Here is a 20,532-nt window from a genome sequence, read left to right on the forward strand (position 1 = left end):
AGATGAGGCTGTTTCTACAGCTTGATTTGGCATAAAAATAATCCTGTAAAAGGTGCAAGAGGTACAGAACAGCACTGTCCTTGGCCTGTGAATTTCAGGTCAAGCCCTGCCTGCTAAGTAGGCAAGTAGATGTATAAGCTTCCTCATCCATGCAAATTCCAGAGCAGCTGTTAATTCTGCAGCAACATTGGCCTTGTGGCACCACAAAGACTTGACAGGGCTAATTGTAGCATAAGCTCTGTCTGCAAAAATCTAGGCCCCAGGAAATCTGTTAATTATATCTTTATACTGCCTATGCAGTGTAATTGGTATAAAGAGCCTAGTCTTCAAAATGGGGTGTTTGCAGTTGTGGTCCCTAACCATCAGCTCATGGAAGGATAAAGTATTTTAGAGAAATGTGTGACCTACGCTAAGAAGTTGTGCCTGATCATTAACCCCACTGCTGAGTATCTGAACCCACATAAAGATGCCTTGTACAGAGTCGGACTCTTGGTCCATCTAGCCTAGTGCTATCTACTCTGACTGGCATCTCCAGGCTTTCAGGTAGTGGTCTGTTCCATCACCTGCTAATTGACCCTGTAACAAGGTTGAACCTTTTTGGAGGCAAAGCAGTGCTCTACCATTGAGCTACAGCTTGCCCCATAGATATTTCGTGTCCCAGGAAAAGTGGCGTCAAGGCTCCATGTAGCTCAAAAGACTTAACGAGTTCTTACCAGCCAAGATGTGTTTGTCCACCAGATGTCAGCAGTTGTTAATCTTAAAAAGAGATGCTTTTGAAGGGGGATTAAAATGAGCCCTTCTGCCATCCTAATCATGGAAATCTCCTGTTGCTGGTTCTGATCTTTTTGTAGGGAACAAGAAAAGCTTTACAAGATACAAATGCTATAATTATGCTTGATGGTTGAGCTGATGGGAGTGTTCCACCTGGGATTCCTATGCTCAAGTTATCTTTGTGGTGTGGACATCTGATATGGCCTTGGGCTGACCCCTCTCTCCTTGGCTCTCTGCTAAAATGAAAATCATGGCCAACCTCACAGACTTGTGTGAGCAGATGCAAGTGGAGAGTTCAAGGCACACTGCAAATGGAAAACGCTGCACACACTAAAACTCTAGTGGCACCATTATTGGAAGCAAGTTTAGTAGCTCATGACCTCTGTTTTCCAGCCATAAAGTGGGGATGATTCTATTGATGGAGCTATGATGGGCAGGAAGATGGGTACACCTGCTCATGAGTCTTTTTGTTACATATACACTTATGACACACTGGCCTGATTCACACAACCATTCCAGTCTAGGTTTAATATGGGTTACCAACATTAGCATGATAGTGTGAACCCTGCACCAAGATGGGGGCCCCAGATTTATCTTGGGCCACAAACCACCTTGGCACAGGATCACACAATCACATTGATAGCAGCCCACCTTAAAACTAGGTTTGAATGACTGTGCTGAATGTTGATAACCCATATTAAACCTAGACTCGACTGGTTGTGTGAAGTTGAACCAGGCTATTGTGTGGATGTAACAAGCCGGCATTTGCAAACACGCAGAAGTCATGCATGGTGTAAAGGTAGAGTACCGTCAAGTCAATGTGTAAGAGACTAAGTTGCAAATCAGGAACTCGCCTCGTTCAAATCTCACACACACCGTGACACAGGCAGTATTGTTAACACATGGGTTCTTGAGGGCACAAACAGCAACTGAACTCACAAGAATGTAAAAATGTATAACAGGTATATTATGCAAATATGCATCAGCAGAAACATTTCAACATGCAACTTCACATCTCCCTTTCCCCACTCCCTCTTCTTTCTCTAAAGCACTGGACGCAGGTCACAATCACACTTGGGTGCCCAGCCCAGTGTGGGCCAGTGGTGCAGTGACCACACCACCCAGGACAGGCTAAAGAAGATTGTGGGGGGCCCCAGGGGTGTGTGGAGGCCCTGAACTTCAGTCCCAAAGTCCAGGGGTAAGAGTGCCTCTGCCTCTCACTCCAGGATTTAGCTGCTTTCTTCCCATTCCCTGTCATTTCCTCAGTCCAGCACTTTCCACAGGAAAAGCTCTTCCCCTCACATTCACACTATGGTCGTCCCAACGGTCCAAAACCCCGTCTGTCCTCGTGCTCCCACAGGGAGCTACACTCACAGGGTTGCATATACGTCCACACACCTGCCCTTGCAGCCTGGTATTGCCCAAATGCAGGTTGGCTATCAGAACCAAGCCTTTGTTCGAGCTGGGTTTGCTGCTGACCGTAATGGCTATTCAGACATTACATTTGACTTATGTACAATCTGTGCACACACGACTTATCGATCTGTATGCAATACAACCCTTCACACATTACGTTCAATGGGCATAGGGCAGTACATGCCATCTGTACCTCATGTTTTCGAGGAGCCCAATAGCCAGGTATGTTGTCTTCTAAACGGAACATGGCATTCACACAAAAAATGCATGCATGTCAACGCTGGCTCACGTTCACCATCGTGTGTGAATTAACTCGCAAGTATGTGAAATGAACCTAAGAGAAACAAATCTGATGGAGCCTGTAGAATATCATCATTCTCCCCATCACCCCACCTTCTCTGCAAGAACTAGCCAATTAATCCCCTCCCCATCTTAGCTTGGCAGGCCAAGAGAGTGCGCCCTTTGTCTCACGGGCTTCAATTACTGCCTGATTGAAGAGGGCAAGAAGCTAATTCCTTTTTATTCTAGGGTCGAGAAGTTATTTGATCATGTCTGACTGGAAAGTCTCTTAGACTTGGACCCCAGTCTTCAATCCGCTCTTCCACCATGGTGTCCGCTCCCTTTCAGGAGGATAACACCAGCCGGGCGCCTTAAGGATAGGACCGCCTGTTTGATCTGGAGCCATTTCGACCCCGTTCGTTGCATAATAATCTTCATGAAACTCTGAACAATGCACAAATCAAGACAGACTTCCCCCCTTTTGTGCTTTACAGGCACTTTGGAGCAACCGCCAGATTTTCCCCATAGTGGTGGCACTGCTTGTCCACGCCACCCACCCCCCAACCCCGCTTCCTTCCTCCATATTAGGATTATGGCCATTAATTTTAGATTAAAGGCGTAACAGCATCCAACTGGACAGCTCAAGAGAGGACAAAAGGCTGCAGCAAAATAGCATCGTAAATTGGCCCTGACTGTTGACTGGATAATTCTCGTGTACAATTAAATCTTAATTGAAGAGGGCGGGGGGAGAACAGAAACCTTAAATGCATAATGGTAGTTTCCTGCTTTCCATTTTGCAGAACACAAACTAGTCTAGCCTCCCGCTATGCTAGTGAATGGAAGAACAACTCAGCTCAGGGATGGTCAATGTGTTTTTCACCGGTTTGGAATATTTTGATGGGCTGAGGACATTTCCAATGGCTCCAGGGAGACAGAGGTTCAGAAAATCCCAGAGCAGCATGAACAGATTTGGGTGAGCTTGGAATTCTCATCAACCCTCAGCCTCAGCCCCTCCATCTGTAAAATGGGATTTGACATCTTTATTTATTTTATTAAAGTGTATTTACCCCACTTTTCATTTTTTAAAACTTCCCAAGCAGCTTTTCAAGACAAAACAGCACTTCAAAAAATAATACAAAAGGACAAAACTAAAATAACAGGGCAGGAAACAATAAAATCTGCTACTAAACCCAGCAATACATATTTTTAAATGCCTGGATTAAAAAAGAAAGCTCTCCAGGTACACTTTCTTGGAGATGGCATTCCATAAACGGTGCTACAACCAAAAAGACCTTTCTCAGCCACATCTAATGGTAGGAACATCCAGAGAAGGGCCTCGGATTATTTTAATAACTGGACAGGTTCATGCAAATCCTGAGTTCTCAAAGTCAAGTCCACAGATGTTGTTGGACTACAACTCCCAGCATCCCCAACCACAATGGCCTTTGGCCTTATCGGACGAGGATATGGCTGTGCTCAGAACCGCTGGCTCCCCTTGAAACCCAGACCAAGAATAACATGTAAACTTTTCATGAAGTTCAGATTGCCAGCTTCAACCCCTATGGATTTTTTATTCATTCATTCATTCATTCAAAGAAAAGGAAGGAAGATTGCTTCCCTTATTACAGTCAACAGGAGAAATTACAAAGCAAGTGTAGAGTATAATGATGCTAAAGTTAAAAGGAATGCTGTCCAAATCCTCAAGATTTCATACATAATTGCACCATAGCCTGCTACGCTATGTAAAATGTTGGAAGTGAATTGCTGGCTTGAAACTGTTTGTACCTATAGTAGTTTAGTGAGTGTTGTGATTTTTTTTAAAGATGTGTTGACTCTTCCCAATCCTCGAGAGAGGCAAGAGGTTGATTTCTAATTTCTGCTGCTTAAGTATGATTTATTAATAATAAGGCCTTTAATTAGCAGACAAATGGGTACTCAGGAACGCGGAGGGGGAAAAATATGTTCCTTACTTTCCGTGTCCCCACTCATTCTTGATTGATTTCCCAACAATACCTAATTCTGTTATTCAAAGTGATTTCCCCGCGGGCAGTAGTTTATTTCTGCCATCAAATATCTGATGAAATCTTTAGACATGAAATATTAAGCCCAGTAGCAACAAATCGCATATTGTGCTAAGAAGTCACAAGCTACCCAGAGTTGGCGTTAGAGCGTAATTTGAAAGCGAGTGAAGTGATAATGCCATGCGCACGGCTTTTGTGAGCGTGCATTAATGTGTCTTTGACTCGGCTGCCCGTTGACAGCAAATTGACTTGTGCTAATAGCGTGCAGGAGGGGAGGTGAAGCTTGGAGGGGGAGTTGAGCGGGGGTGGGTGGATGCAGCAAATAAAGAATATTGACTGGCAAACTGCAGTGCCTTGGTAGCCTTTAATCTACGATTGCCCTCGATGGAAATGTTTTAATGCAACTTTAGCATCAATTGCATTTGCAGGCCGATGGCCTACCTGCTGCGGAGCACTGTGCAAACAGCGGAACTCGGAGTGCGTGGTTGCTTCAGAGCTCATGGCTATCGATCGCTCGGGGCTCAGGAGTCTGACTTATAATTATTTCATTAAGCGGCTTAATGGTTATCAAATATGAACCCTTCTATTGCTCTGTTTAGGAAATGTAATACATTTTATCGTTAATCTGGGTGGATCTTATTCTCAGAAACTGTCAGATGCTTGGAAAGTCATTGTTGCTTAGGAACATAGGAAGCTGCCTTCTCCCGAGTCAGACCCTTGGTCCATCTAGCTCAGTATTGTCTACACAGACTGGCAGTGGCTTCTCCAACGTTGCAGGCAGGAGTCTCTCGCAGCTCTGTCTGGAGAGGGAACTTTGAACCTTCTGCATGCAAGCAGGCAGATGCTCTTCCCAGAGCAGCCCCAACCCTTGCGCTCACATGTAGTCTCCCATTCAAATGCAAACCAGGGTGGACCCTGCTTAGCAAAGGGGACAATTCGTGCTTGCTACCACAAGACCAGCTCTCCTCATCCCTGAAAAAAGGGAGAAAGTTCTGCACAGGGTTGGCTTGGAGGGGAGAGGCAATCAGCAGAAGTACAGCGACTGTCCAAAGTACAGGTAGGTTCTTCTCTCCAAGGTAGCGACCAGCCCCAAAGCAAAACCAAATACTCTATGTATTCACTTCCCACCCCTATACCCCTAAACATCCTAGAATTCCCATTCTCTTTTCATCTTCCTCTTTGACGCTATTTATATTGGAATTTTGGGCCCAGAATGTTTCTCTTTGGTCTAGATTATCCATGTTCACTCATATTCATTTAGGACTCAAACAAGACTGTGGTGCTTTCCCAATTCATGTGTCATGGCACCACAGAGACAGGGAGGTTGTGCTATTGCCAGTTACTGCTGTTGGAAATGATCACTTTGCTTAACATTTGGTGTGCATTTGAGCTTTGCCTAGAAATGTCACTTTTGCATTTCATGGCCTTTGGGCCCCACTGTTTACATTCTCTGTAGTTATGGGTACATATAGATATATCTGCCGGCTGAGGATACAGCATCTCCTGACGTGGATAAATAGTCAATAAAGTAATAACAGTCAATAAAATATCATGCCACAATAAATCTAAGGTACCAGAAGACTTTCTTTTTTAAAAAAAAATGGCTGCAAAAAACTGACATGGCTACCCTCTAGATCAGTGGTTCCCAACCTGGGTTCCTCAGATGTTGCTAAACTACTACTCCCAGAATCCCTAGCTACAACGTATTATGGCTGGGGATGGAGCAGCTGTAGGAAATCTGGAGGAACCCAGCTTGGGAACCACTGCGCTAGATGTTTGGACTCACCATTCCCTGCATTCCCTGGCCTCTTGCTTCACATCTCACTTGCCTATCCCATATGCTCCATTGGTCCCATATACCAGGGACAGCCATATGTTCTTGTTCCTGTCCCTGATACACCACCGCCCCTCTTTTGTTCCCATTTTGTCTGTTGCAGATATTTTGGGGATGGTTTCAGAACCAGGAAGAAGACTGGTCTCACTCCCTTCCCCCTGACATGCTGGTTCTCAAGGTGGAGGGAATATTTTCATCTGGGAGAGCAATTAGGCGAATCCTTAATTGCAGTCTTAAGCGGGACAGCCCAGAGAGAGATTTCCATTCATTCGTGAGAACAAGACTTTAGGACCAAACTGCACACAATGAGATTGCTGTCGTCGTCTTCTTTTTTTAAAAATACCAGTAGCCCTGGTGCGCGCGAGGTGGCGGCTGATCCAGATTGGGACCATGGGGGCAGGGAGGGGTCTGTTAACCCTTACACTGCCATCCTGCTCCCCTAAAGCTGCCCTTTGCCCTAGGAGGGAAGCTGATATTCGCAGGGACTTTGCTGTCTGTGATTTTTGAGAATGGCTTCTCTCTTTGGACAATTAGTAGCTTTGTGGGGAGCTTTTCATTGGAATCACAGTGCAAGAGGAAAGGGTTAAACCGCCTCCCCATGCCATGGTCCTGATCCAGATGGGGAACCCTGTATTTGTTTGTTTGTTTTGAAAAGAGAGAGATGAGATTGCAATGACACATCTCGTGTGGTTTTAATGAAATGGCTTAGTGGGCGTCATCGTTAAATGTGATCACAATAACTCATGTACTGAAATACCAAAAATAGTTTACATTATTCCATTAATCAATTAAGTCCAAATCAGGGCGGCTAATTTAAGAAACCAACTTGATTTCTTCAAAGGCAGCCGACTCAAAGCAAAGCAGCAGCCCAAACAGGATATGAAAGTGCAAGATAATGAATGATGTTTCTAATAAATATTTACATCCTGGAGCGAACGAGGTCTGCATTCCTAGCTGGGTAAACCCAGGAAATTTCCATTGTCCTCAATATCCAGGTGTGTCAAGCCGAACGTTGTGCAGTTCATTGTCTCCGGGTGGCAAGCAAGGTGAGACCTTACTTGGACTGCATTGGTATTCAAGCTTTGTTTGAAAGCCAAGGTATTCATTTCCACCTTGATGTTTTTAAAACCCTGGACACTTTGGAAAGGCTCGGTCCTAATTTTAACAACCTGGTTCCTGGTTTTTTCCCGGGGCGGTAATGCGGTTCTGTAGACTCCTTTATCAGTATTCTCCGCCGCCTTCTGACAGATGCTCATTTTCTGTTGCTTCAACCCGCGCTGACCTCATTTTCTATCACACAGCAGCCAAGGAGTTGGTCAAAATTAGTTATATTAGTGGCTCCTGATACGCTCAGTTTATTTGTGAGATGACAAATATTTCAGCCATTAGGATCTTTCCGTCTCTTATCAGCTTAAATGCACTCACTTATATTCCAAATCACTTCCTAATTTAAAAGCCTATTTGTCTAGCTTGTCAAAGGCGCAGACAGAAAGAGAAGGGAAATAAATAAATAAACAAACAAACCCAACGCAAAGCACTTACTCTCCAATATCGGGCTGGACTCGTACGCACAACGTCCTAATCACTTAGTGTGTAGCAGAGGCATGTCACAATTCCGGGGATGGAAATAGAGTCCCCTACCAAACATGGAGTCTGGAAGTCCTGGATTTAGTGGGAGAGGAGGGGGGGGTGGCGAGTGGCAGTCTGTGCCTCAGTTTCTCTATCTGAACAATGAGGAGGAAGAGCAAGTCTCCATATGATTATTGCTTTGATGTGTTAGCACTAATCCAGAAGCATAGAGAGTCTACCTCAAATAAATAAATAAATAAATAAGCAAGCAAGCAAGCAAACATAAAATAAGTGAGCAGAAGTGAGCCTTTCCTGTTTTCAGAAGTTGAAAGGTTGTGTTTCAACTGGAGAAAGAGGTTTAGCATTCAATGGGAAGTCACCGAATATGGATGAAAGATCCTAAGAGCAGGGAACTGGGGTATGGGATTAATTGGCTTTGGTCATTGTGACTGGGGGTGATGGGAGTTGTACTCCACAGCCGAGGACCCAAGGTTGGGAACTCATGCATTAACAAGATGACGCCCAGGGCATAACCTCTAGTTTCTAAGCCCTTTGCAGGCTCTAACTGGGGTTCCCCTCCATCACAGTCATGAGGATGGGACACTTGCTCACTTTAAAAACAAAAACAAAAAAAAACAGCCCATGTCCTCAGAATTCAGCAGAAGTCCTGGGATTCCATGATCACCGCAGTGCAAATATCTAGGCTAGTTGTTTATGCCACTTAAATGAAATGATAAAGAAGAAGTCCTCAAGGCAGATCAATTCTCATAAAGAACTGTCTGAGTCATTGTGCACATAAAACCGATAACAAGGCAACCCCCCCCCCCCGCCCCGTGTTATCACTATTGATCAAGTGGATGGCTACCCTGGAGGCCAACATCGAGGTCAGTTCAGTCTGGCAGTCTCAGAATGACTGACAGTTTCCAGGGACAGGAGTTCAAGAAGCACCTTTTCAAAGTGGCAATGCTCTTTATTGAGCAGGGGGAGAGCAACTGACCCTATCCATCCCCAGGACAGCATCCCTCCAGTGGCTGTTGCTGGTGTCTCTCTGATGTTGCTTTTTTAGATTGTGAGCCCTTTGGGGACAGGGAGCTATCTTTTATGTATTTATTTATATCTATGTAAACCGCTTTGGAAACTTCTGCTGAAAAGCGGTATATAAATATTTGTATTTGTAATGGGTCCCGAGATATTGCTTCTCCAGTGTTGCAAGCCTTTTCTTTAGACATGCAAAATGGACTTCTCCAGACTTTTGTACAGTTTGCTAGTAAAGGGGCTTGCCAGACACAGTAGCTCTTAGTGGTTGGTGGATACTGGAGAGAGAGGGCATGCACCACGCTTGTTTGGTTGATGAAAGGATCAGTTTGGCAGTCTGAATGTTGTCAAGAAGCAGAGTTTTGCATCTAGCTCGGGAGAAGGATGTTCTTAGGTTCAAGCGGCATACAGTTTGCTTTTGCAGCAGGGCTACACATCTTCAGCCCTCCTGCAGATGTCGGACTACAACTGCCATTATCCCTCTCTATTGGCTACTGTGGCTGGGGATGGTGGGAGTTGTAGTCCCAAAACAGCTGGAAGGCCAAATTTGTGCAGCCCTGTTTTTTGGTGTGTGTGGGGGGGGGCGGGCGGGATGGGGGAGTTGTGCCTTTGATAAGTTAGTTTCATGACTAGACTGTGCCTTCCGTCTCCCCCTGAAATATGCTCAGTATCCATAGTGGCAAGTTAGTGAAACATTCTCTTTTCTCTTCCACGGTATCTACTATCTAGGGTTCTCACAACAATTATATTTAATTACTTATTAGGGGATCATGAATAAAATAACAACAACAACAACAAAACAGAGCACACACTTCATAGTATTTGTTAAGTTTCCAGCGTTTGGTTTGCAAGAACGCTGGGAGTTCTGCCACTGATGGAAATGTATTGATTTTTGTCCCCATATTGAATGCTTCAAAAAAAGAAAAAAAGATGCAACTCCCATGGTTCCAATTAAAATCACCTGTTAACTTTAAAAAGTCCCTTTTAAAAAGGGTTTAAAAGATTTTCATTTAATTGATTCCATGTAAAATGCCCTTTACAATTACCACTATAAACTAGTCAGTACCTGCTGAGTAAAATCCTATTTGAGATGTTGATCAAGACCTCTATCCGTACCACTTTTCATACTGAGTTTTTAAATTCCTTATTGATAGCTTGCATCTGTCAGCAATGGATATTTTTAGTGAGCTGCAAAGGAAGGAAGGAAAGAAGCTTTTAAAAGATTGGAATGGCTTTATTTTGATTGTGGTTGTGAGTGTTAAATAAGCTGTGAATTACCTTGGATGTATAGACCCATGGGCACACCTTAAATGGCAGGACTGAAGTTGTTTGATTCCCACCCCCCACCCTTTACATCAGCACCCCAAGCTTCTCTTCTTATCATGTATCAGTCTAAATGTTTTAATGAAGGCTCAAATATTGGGTATGATATAGCTGGATGGCCATATTACATCCTTGTCAGGAAAAACAATGATTTCAAGGCATTTCAGTCATCTGCAGATATGTGTACCTTGCATATAGATCCTGTGTAGGTTGAAGAACACTTGAATGCATCTGCAAAGGCCGTAGATCTTGCCCATTCATGGTACCTGGCCACAATTTGAAAAGAATTTTGAATGGAAGGGAGACCAGCAAAATAGTTCCGCCCAACCACTCTCTTCCATGTCAACAAAGACTAGGGCTGCCCTCTCCATTAGGTAGACCTAGGCCATCGCCTAAGATGCCAATCTTAGAGAAAGCGAGTGACCATTCCTTTGCATGAGGATTTGTTCCCTGCAAGAAAACAAGAAGAGTTTGTGACAACGGATGGCTGCCGAAGTGAAGTAATCACATGACGGGACAATGTCATTTTTAACAACTTTTTTTTTTAAAAAAGCAAAATCTCCAGTGAAGATCCCCATGGATCCAATTGCTCATTTAACAAATCGGAAAACATCTGGCCTGTTTGTAAGCTGAAACAGACGTGCCTCTATTATTTGCGTTCTTTCTTGTTCATTTAGGGGTGAAAAATTAACAGCAAGAACCCAATTAGCCTCATACTCTGCTTAGCCTGGCTTGAATCAAGAGCTTCCAAAGCCAATACTTTTGCTACATCATTTTCACAATAGCAGCATCTGTTTTATTATGAGTGCCTAATTAATTCCAAGATTGGCACTTCTTATATGTTAACCATGTGATCTGGGGTGAATCATGTCAAGGAAAAGCAAGGGAAGTGGACCTCATTCCCCCTTTATTTTGTGTGTCTTTCCCCACACTCCCATGAAAATCTTTAGGAACAAGACAGCTGCAAGGTTTTAGCCTGTTTTCCGCATGGAAAGTGTCCTTATGAGACAGCCTTGCTGTCTGTGTCTGTCCATGTATGCGTTTGTCCCCAACAACTTTGCAATGACTGCACCAATTTGCACCAACTTTGGTACAGATGTTGTGCCACATAGGGGCACCTGAACAGTGTGATTTGTACGGATGTCATGCACCTGATCCAAGATGGTGGCTGCATAGAATGTAGGTGGATTAGTTCTTACCAGAACTGCTTGTTAATACTTCTCATTCCTTTTCTGCCTATATAGATCCTTTGGCTAAATCCTGTCCACTGTTTCCTTTCCAGTACTTTCAAAAAATTGTCCATTTCTGCAAAACAGGACCTATCATTGGGTTCTGTATTTGTTACATAGAAAGAAAGAAGTGGTCAGCTAGTCTTCTACAGAGGAAACCGGATGGAGATTGACCATCTAATTGGCTCAAGGTTACATATTTTTGTTTAAGTAAAGTTCTGGCAGTGGAAGCAATAAATAATGGAACTTCCCATGAGGCAATTGCAAGGGTAATGAAATTGGGCATGTTACCACTTTTTCAGTGACTGTAGCCATAAGTAAACCACCTAATGGCACAGCAGGGAAATGACTTGATTATCAAGCCAGAGGTTGCCGGTTCAAATTCCCACTGGTATGTTTCCCAGACAGCAATATCGGGCAGCCAGCAGCAATACAAGAAGATGCTAAAAGGTGTCATCTCATACTGCGCGGGAGGAGGCAATGGTCAACCCCTCCTGTATTCTACCAAAGACAACCACAGGGCTCTGTGGGTGCCAGGAGTCGACACTGACTCGACGGCACACTTTACCTTTAGCCATAAGCAAAATTTCAAATTGATATTATATCTACCCATGGGCAAGAGAACATCTATTATAAGGTCATATTTTTACAAAAGCCATACATATTATAGATAGTGTCTGAAACATGCAAAATACCTTGGGAACAAAATCAGAATTTTGCAACAACATTTCTGATTCTTTTGTGGACGTATTTCACTCTGCTTTACTCTGGCTGAGGCTTTGGCTCTTGGAGCTGTCCATGGTCACTCCAGAATACTCATGGAGAAACTGGCTTGGCCTGGAACCGGAGACTAGGGCTGCATTTTTTCATCCAGAAATGTCTCAACTAAGTGATTGGTCATTAGCCTCTGTGTTTCTTGAGATTAATTTGATTCCAGTGTGTTGCTGTAATAAGGAATTAAAAAAAGAAAAGAGCAGAAATGGTCTTCCCCTCCAACTATGGTGGTAGCTTTTTGTTGTTGAATTGTAAGTCATCTCAAACTTCCTTCAATGTCTCAAGAAGCCTCCTGTATGGGTTGGTAATCTTTATTAAACATTTATTGAAACAAAATCAATTAATTCATCTGTTAAAAGGCAGTTGAGCAGTTAAGTAAACATTCTTAATTAGTTGACAAAGTCTCACTTCAGCACGTTTGGCATTCCCAACATCTGTAAATTAATTTTAAAAGGTACACCTGGAATGAATATTCAGTTTTAATATGATCCCCTCCCACTCTAACAGCAGTCTTATGCATTCCAGATTGAGGCTGCAATCTTATGCACACTTACCTGTGAGTAAGACCCACTGAACACAGGGACTTAGTTTCAGGTAAACATGCACAGGCTCGCATTTGTTAAAGGTGATATTAGCCCTGCATCTGAAGCTGTCCCTAGTGTTTGATCCCCAACATAGGAGCATTTAGATATGAAGTCTGATTGTGGAGGAGGGTCCTACCATGCTCAATGAGGCTTACTCCATAGCGCGCATGTGTGTGTGTATATATATACACATATACACACATTACACATAGCCTTTTCTCCACTAAAGAACTCAAAGCAGAGTACATAGGATTCCCAGGCAGTTTCTCACCCAGGCACCAGTCAGAACAGACCTACTGAACTTCATGCCAACTCCATATCATGTGCCCTGAAACCATTGCAGGCCCTGGCTCACATAAGAGTCACATGGTAGCCCATTGTTGTCTTGACTGTGAGAGATCCAAGTTTGAATGCAGCTCTGGATGGCCTTACAAGTCACGTTTCTTCACAAACACCCTACCTTGCAGGGTCACTGTGAAGATGAAATGAGGCCAGCATAGCTTAGTGGTTAGAATGTTAGACTAGGACCAGGAAGAACTGAGTTTGAATCCCCACTCAACCATGAAACTCACTGGGTGACTCTGGGCCAGTCATGTATCTCTCTGCCTCGCCTACCTTACCGGGTTGTGAGAGCTTCAGCACAACCCCAGCCTGTTAATGGCAAATGCATATTGATGTTTTGTTCCGATGGACTCTAAAGTGCCCTTGCATTTTGCCAGAGGTAAGTTATTTGGAAGCATTATTTAAAAGTTGTTATCGTAATTGAACAAATACTTAAAAATAAAAAATAAATAAAAATCAAGGCCTTAATGGGCAAGCGCGCTTGGAAGGAAGGCAGAATGGGGCACAAGAGAGCAGGCCTGCCCTGCTTTCTGCAGCATTTAGGCAATTGAAGGCCCCCCCCTTCCCCACCACAACAGCCAAATTAGAGAAGGCGGGCACCCTTAATTCCTCTATGCAATCACTTAATGGGAGCCGTATTATCCCACCAAATAGGTGAATGGCGTACGGATCCATTTTGCAGGCCATCAATAAACTAAACCTTGGGTGCTTTTACGATTAAGCCCAAAAGAGGCAATGGTGGAGTGCAGCAATGGGAAAGAGGGAGAGAGAGAGAAAGAGAGAAAGAGCGTATTTATCTTTGCACAAAATTTGTGCGCCAGTAAAGTGCAGGCAGTGAGAGGAATTTCAATTATTTAATCAGAAGGAAAATGGAAGCGCCTTTAAGTGTCGCGATTGGAGCCAGAGAAACCTAATGTGGGCTGACACTGAAGATGAGGGAAATGGGGAGGAAATTAAAGCAGCTCCTACTTAAATCATGTGGTTACAAACGATAAATTAGTTTCTCGATGCTTTCATTTAAGTGTTTAAGTGGAAGGTTTGATTCTTAATGTAGTGTTGTCACGCGAAATAAAGCCCTTCTCCGCCTCTAGGGTTGGCTGCTTTCTCTTCTCCCCCCACCCATTGGTTTGGAAATGGGCGGGGGCGGCAGCAAGAGGAGCCCCAGTAACGTTTAGTATTCTTTTATTAAAACGGACCAGCAATATGCTTTCACCACATGCTCATTAAGGTAATAGATGAATAAGTCTATTAAAAAGCACTAGGCTAAATGAATGTAACGTACGGGCTGGGAAGGAAATTGCATCTGCGAAAAGAAAAGTTATTTGGAAAACGCATGGACAAAGCTTATTTGGAGACGCTGCTTGCATACTAAGCTTTTGCTAATCTAGTGTCTTAGTTGGAGGTGTGTGTGTGTGTGTGTGTGTGTGTGTGTAAGTAAGTGCACATATGAATATAAACCAGAGAGTGCCAGGCAGTTATAGTCTGCATTTTGAACATGGTAGCAACAGCCTTTTGCAAGATAGGTCAGTACTGTGTGGAGAATTCCTCGTTCCACGGGCTTGGCCTACGAGTTCAGTTTTCAAACTAGTTTGTTTCAATCCATCAAGCTTGATTGTTCATTCAAGAGATAGAGATAGAGACAGAGATAGATAAATACGAAGATAGGTAGCCCTATCATACCTAAAATCTGACTTAGCTAAATTGACTTACTAACTTTAATTAGCCCATGATAGCAGGCTAATAGCAAATTGGGAAGCTGTGAAATTGATGCAGGGAATGGTATAGGGAAGAAGAATTAACACCCTTCTTTAATGTTGATAAAAGTTGGTGTTCTAATCAAAATTAGAGGTGCCCCCCCCCCGCCAGCTGCAAAGACAAAAATAATGTCAGGAGAGCATTTCATTGACCTCTTGCATTGTATCTGTTCTTGGGGCCCTTAGCCATTTCACTACATCAGGAAAAGAAAAGAAAAGCATAAGGAGGGCACCAGATAATGCAGTGATTGCATTGTTTGCTGAGACTACCGGAGGGTGTATCTATTTAATATCGGGAGTATTTTTAAAGTGATATTGGCTAAGATCAGAGGCCGTTTTCAAATGTCTGCAAGATAACACTCCAGCACCTCCTTGTTTGAGTACCTCCTCTTTGGAAATGTACAAAATGGCATTTGCCAAATGTAATCTCCAGTTTAAAAGCAGTATTTGAAGATCCATTTGCCTGATGCAGAACACAAACCTGCCTTTCCACCCCTAAGACCTGTCATCCACTTCTGGAGAGCTTAAAACTGAGTGCCTGACTATGGAGCAAGTTCGAACAGTCAAGAAGCAATCTAAGACCAAAAAAAAAAAATGTTATGCATGTAATGTGTGTTACTCAGAGCTTTCTAAAATACACCCTCTTCCCCTCCCCGCCTTGATTCTGAAGGTCATGGTACAGACAGTCCAGCTAATGGAACCCATCTTTTCCTTTGATCCTCCAAATAAAGCTTTTTTTGTTTGTTCCCCCCCACTCTCTATCTTGGTCTTGCCTAGATAGAGAAAACCAGAAAGCAATGGAAGCTTTAATTGATTGTTTGCCCATAAATCAACAATAAGTTGGTTAAGATTGCATAAAGCTTTGATTAATGCTTTAGGTCTGTGCATTGTAGTGTATACTATAGACTGAACAGATAGATTTCAAAATAGTTTAATGCACTTAAAACCATGTGTGGAAGACAAGAGAAACATGAGGTACAAAAAATAGACAGAGATATTTTAAAATCTCTTTAAACTTGGGGTCACCCAATGAAACTGATAGGAAGTAGATTCGACGGACAAAAAGAGTAACTTCTTCAGGCAATGTGTAATGGAATGTTTTGCCACAGAATGTACTAATGGTCAATAGCTCAGATGTCTTTCAAAAGAGATTAGGCAAATTCATGGAGGAGATAAGGTCTATCACTGGTTATTACCATGAGTGTGACGTGGAACCTCAATATTTAAAGGCAGTATATCTGAATACCAGCTTTTGGGGGGGGACAGCAAGGGATGTCTATTGCTTTCATGCCCCACTTGTAGGCTTCTCAGAGCCATCTAGTTGACTCCTATGAAAAGGAGGGTGTTGGACTTGAAACTTTGGTCTGATCCACCTCATTTGCCACTCTGTGTGTGTGTGTGTGTGTGTGTGTGTGTATGTATAAGGTGGGGGGGCAGGGTTAAGAAAAACAATCGCATAACATCACACACACACACACACACACACACACACACACATATTAAAAAGACAACAGAAACAGGAGAGCTGAGAGCTTGTTGCCGTTGTTGTTCTATGTAAATTGCCTGGAGAACTTTTCAGTTGAAAAGTGATAAACTAACAACTAACAATTAACAATTAATAATAAATTTGTATAAACCACTTTCAAAGCCTTCTAAGCCACAGTCCATCACCACATCTTGTGGTGGTGAGTTCCACACATGAATTATGTGCTGCTGCTGCTGCTGCTGCTGCTGCTGCTGCTGCTGCTGCTGCTGCTGCTGCTGCCTGTCATAACTGAGCGACCCCAAGTTCTAGTATTATGCAAGCACGATTAAACTTTCCACACACACCCACAACTGTATAAATCTCTGTCCTATACCCACTTTAGTTGCCCTCTCCCCCAGTTGCAAGACTAACTCTATATGCCCTCACTCCCAGTGGAGCTTTTGACTTTTGCTTTAATACGGCAATCAGCCTTTCTGTTTGCTTTTGAACCTTGCAGGGAATTCCAAAAGATGTTTGAGACGTGGCATGAAAAGGTGCTGTTCAAAGAAGAAGAAAAGTCTTACAAGACACATCAAGCCTTGAGCCTCCCTAAAGAAGATTGTAGATTGTAGCCAATGCTATGAGTCATAGTTCAGGTCCAGTTTGGCAAGCTCACACACCAGAGATCAGGAACAGGGCACAGAACACCTTGTCAGAAACAGGTCATAGACAAGCCACAGGTGAGTGGAATGGATGCTCAATGGCAGCGATTAATTATTTCAGAAGAAAAATGTCAGATTTTGAGCCTCACTGGAAGCTCTGCACTCTGACTGGGGTATAGCTATAACTGAGCGGATGGGTGCAAACAACCCGGGGGGCCCAGCTCCTGAGGCCCCTCCAGCTCCACCCCTCCCTATTTTCTTCATTATGTCCCTCACTCCAAGGGCCTCTGGGGAGACGGGTGAACACGGGCCCCCTTTCCCCAGCTACGCCTCTGCACTCTGACATGGCAGTCCAGCCTCCTAAATCCAGATTACTCAGCAGAGATGCAAAGGTACAGTACATGTTTGAAAATACTCCCTGTAACTAATGGGCCATCAACAGTAAATGATCCAGCAGTCAAGAAATAGGCCGCAGACTAGCACTTGGTAGGGTTGCAATGAAGGCCTTGGAAAGGATATTTAGATGTTGTGACATTTCTATACCTACAAAGATTAGAATCATTCGGAAGGTGGTTTTGCCCATGACACTCTATGGATGCGAAAGCTGGACTTCGAAGCAGCAAGACAGAAAAAGCATTGACGCTTTTGAACTTTGGTGCTGGAGAAGACTTTTGAGGATACCATGGACAGCCAGGAAAACAAACCAATCGATCATAGAACAAATCAATCCAGAATTTCCACTCTAGGCACAAATGACCAGGCTCAAACTATCATACTTCGGACACATTATGTGAAAACTCAGTTCCCTTGAGAAGACCATGATGCTGGGAAAAGCTGAAAGAAAGAGAAGAAGAGGACGACCAGCAGCAAGGTGGATGGACTCGATTACCACAGCAATGAATGCACCACTGAGAAACCTTAAAGGCCAAGCTGAAGACAGATCATCCTGGTGAGAATCTATCTATGTGGTCTCTAAGAGTCACCACTAACTTGACTGCATTTAATCAATCGATCAACCAACCAATCAACTAACGGGTAAGTTTTAGGCTAGAATCCTGAGACACAACTGAGCCTTCCCTCAAATCACAAGTTGTTCAACCTAAGGAGTCACACGGCCAGATAGCAATAGCACGTACATTTATATACCGCTCTATAGCTGGAAGCTCTCTAAGCGGTTTACAATGATTTAGCATATTGCCCCCCAACATTCTGGGTACTCATTTTACTGACCTCGGAAGGATGGAAGGCTGAGTCAACCTTGAGCCCCTGGTCAGCATTGAACTTGTAACCTTCTGGTTACAGGGCGGCAGTTTTACCACTGCGCCACCAGGGTCTGAGACTTTCTCAGTCCATGTGGAATTCCATTGGGCCGTTAAGTCACCTGACTGCCACTGAATTAGTGTCTTCTGGCTGCTTGCAGTGGCGACCTTTAAGAGCACCACAGAACAGAACAGTAGCTCCTGGAAGCTTGCAGGGCTAGTCAGAGGCTATAAGATACCTGGATGGATGGATGGATGGATGGATGGATGGATGGATGGATGGATTGATTACCAACCTTCCAAAAATGGCTCAGGGCGGTTTACACAGAGAAATAATAAATAAGATGGACCCCTGTCTCCAAAGGGCTCACAATCTAAAAGAAACATAAGATAGACACTAGCAACAGTCACTGTTGCTGGTTCAAGACCTGGGTGTGCCATAATGAATCTTCTCATAGATCATGGGATCACCTCACTGCTTGTTAGCCTAACTTGTATCACAGGGTTGTAACTTGGAGAGGCGGTGAAGAACAACGGTGTACACTGCCCTAGGCCCCTTTGAAGAAGGACATTCTGGGTATGCTAGTGGGTGCAAAACACAATGCACCTTGAAGAAAAATTGCTAATGAACGTCCTTATAGGCACAATTCTGCAGATACTGTAAATCAATAATGTAATATTTTAGCGCAAAATTATAACCCGGGCCCAGTGAGCCAGAATACCATATAGTGGCATAACAAAAAAATACTAAATGTCAAAGTTTACATATAGAAACTTCACATGAACATTTAACACTTGCTTAGAATTGAAGATAAGCCACTTCGCCATTCCACAATCTCACACCACCTTATCCTGTTTTATTTGGGTAGGGGAAGGTGGATTATTTTTTAAAAATCAGCTTGGGGGGGGTGAGTGGGGGGAGAATACATGCATTCTTGGTTCCAACAACACACAGGAAATGTCAAACTGTTGGCTCTCAGTGAATTTGGTCAAGCCACTTGAACTCTCACTGTGCTTTCATTTCTCCCATCATATGAGGGAGGAGGATAATTCAATTTCTTCTTCTCGTTTAAAAAGCATTTTCAAAATCTTGAGTGCATTGATTTATTACATCTCCCTGTTTGTAGACAACATTTGATGTATCTTATACTCAAAGTACAAACTGAGAAGCAATGCACAGTGGGTGGGTGGGTGGGTGGGTGTATAGGTGTATAGAAATGAAGCAAGAAATGAATTATTGTGTTGACATTAAGGGTGAGCCTAAGGTCTGCTTCACACATTATGTGACAGCAAGCCTCAATTTGCCCACAACAAATGCTCAACAAGGAGCCATATTAGCCAGTAATAGCCTATATAAAAATATAGACCATAATCTAGAACAACTGCTTAATACTCAAATCACACACACAAACAACAACAACAACAATTTATATACCGCTTTTCAAAAAAAGTTTCCAAAGCAGTTTACATAGAGAAATAATAAATAAATAAGATGGATGGCTATAAATGATCAATTATAAAATGCCAGCCTCTGATTTATAACCACCATAATACTGAGAAGTTTTGATTGGCCTGAACATTCACATTATACCTTCTCTTCATAAAACTAATAAGAGATCAATTTCCAATCAATATTTCATGCTTGGTTCAATTCATTGTCTTGTCTAAGTGTTAGTACAGTGATTTCATGTAAATATGTTTCGTGTAAATATGTTTTGGTCAAGATCTTTTCCTGCCTTTCTTCCATCATGGAAGTCAAGCTCAAGTATATACAAGTTACAGATAGCCTCCCATTCAGGCATTGATTCAAATGCTCAGCTTTTGATTCAAATGCTCAGACTGCTGCCTCATATCCTTCAGAACATGTTCTGTTTAGATCCCAGTTACGGGATCTTGTTTCTTGAAGGAAGTTCTAAAGTGGAAGTGGACATTTGCTGGTTCAGGCCACAAGGTTTAGACTAGCAGATCCATTTATTTTTAAACTTCACTGTACACAGCACATCCCCGCACAGGATGAACTGCACAAAGCCAAACAAAGGTGGATTAGTAAAGCGAGGGAAGAGGAGATTCAATCAGCTACGAAGGCTGCAAACAATGACCGGATGTGAACATCATCAAATGAAAGCTGGGGTACTGGGTGAGAGCGAAATGTCTGAACAAAAAAGCTCAAAGATGTGAATCAAAACATGGAATGATTACAAGATGACCTGAATGG

At 43.2% G+C, this 20,532-nt stretch overlaps 1 long non-coding RNA gene across 2 annotated transcripts; it reads right to left on the reverse strand.

The window, feature by feature from the left end:
* Positions 1 to 7,037: 7,037 nt before the first annotated feature.
* On the reverse strand, positions 7,038 to 12,546 carry LOC128333509 (uncharacterized). Of its 2 annotated transcripts, XR_008310956.1 has the most exons (5): positions 12,173 to 12,546; positions 11,448 to 11,553; positions 10,436 to 10,698; positions 9,992 to 10,113; positions 7,038 to 7,611 (listed from the first exon to the last, which is right to left on the reverse strand). It is a non-coding gene; the product is annotated as an uncharacterized LOC128333509 (long non-coding RNA). The 2 variants fall into 2 exon arrangements; XR_008310955.1 differs by lacking the exon at positions 11,448 to 11,553.
* Between the last annotated feature and the right edge of the window lie 7,986 nt (positions 12,547 to 20,532).

Source organism: Hemicordylus capensis, chromosome 8 (genome assembly GCF_027244095.1).
Source record: "Hemicordylus capensis ecotype Gifberg chromosome 8, rHemCap1.1.pri, whole genome shotgun sequence".
In the NCBI taxonomy this organism is placed as follows: Eukaryota; Metazoa; Chordata; class Lepidosauria; order Squamata; family Cordylidae; genus Hemicordylus; species Hemicordylus capensis.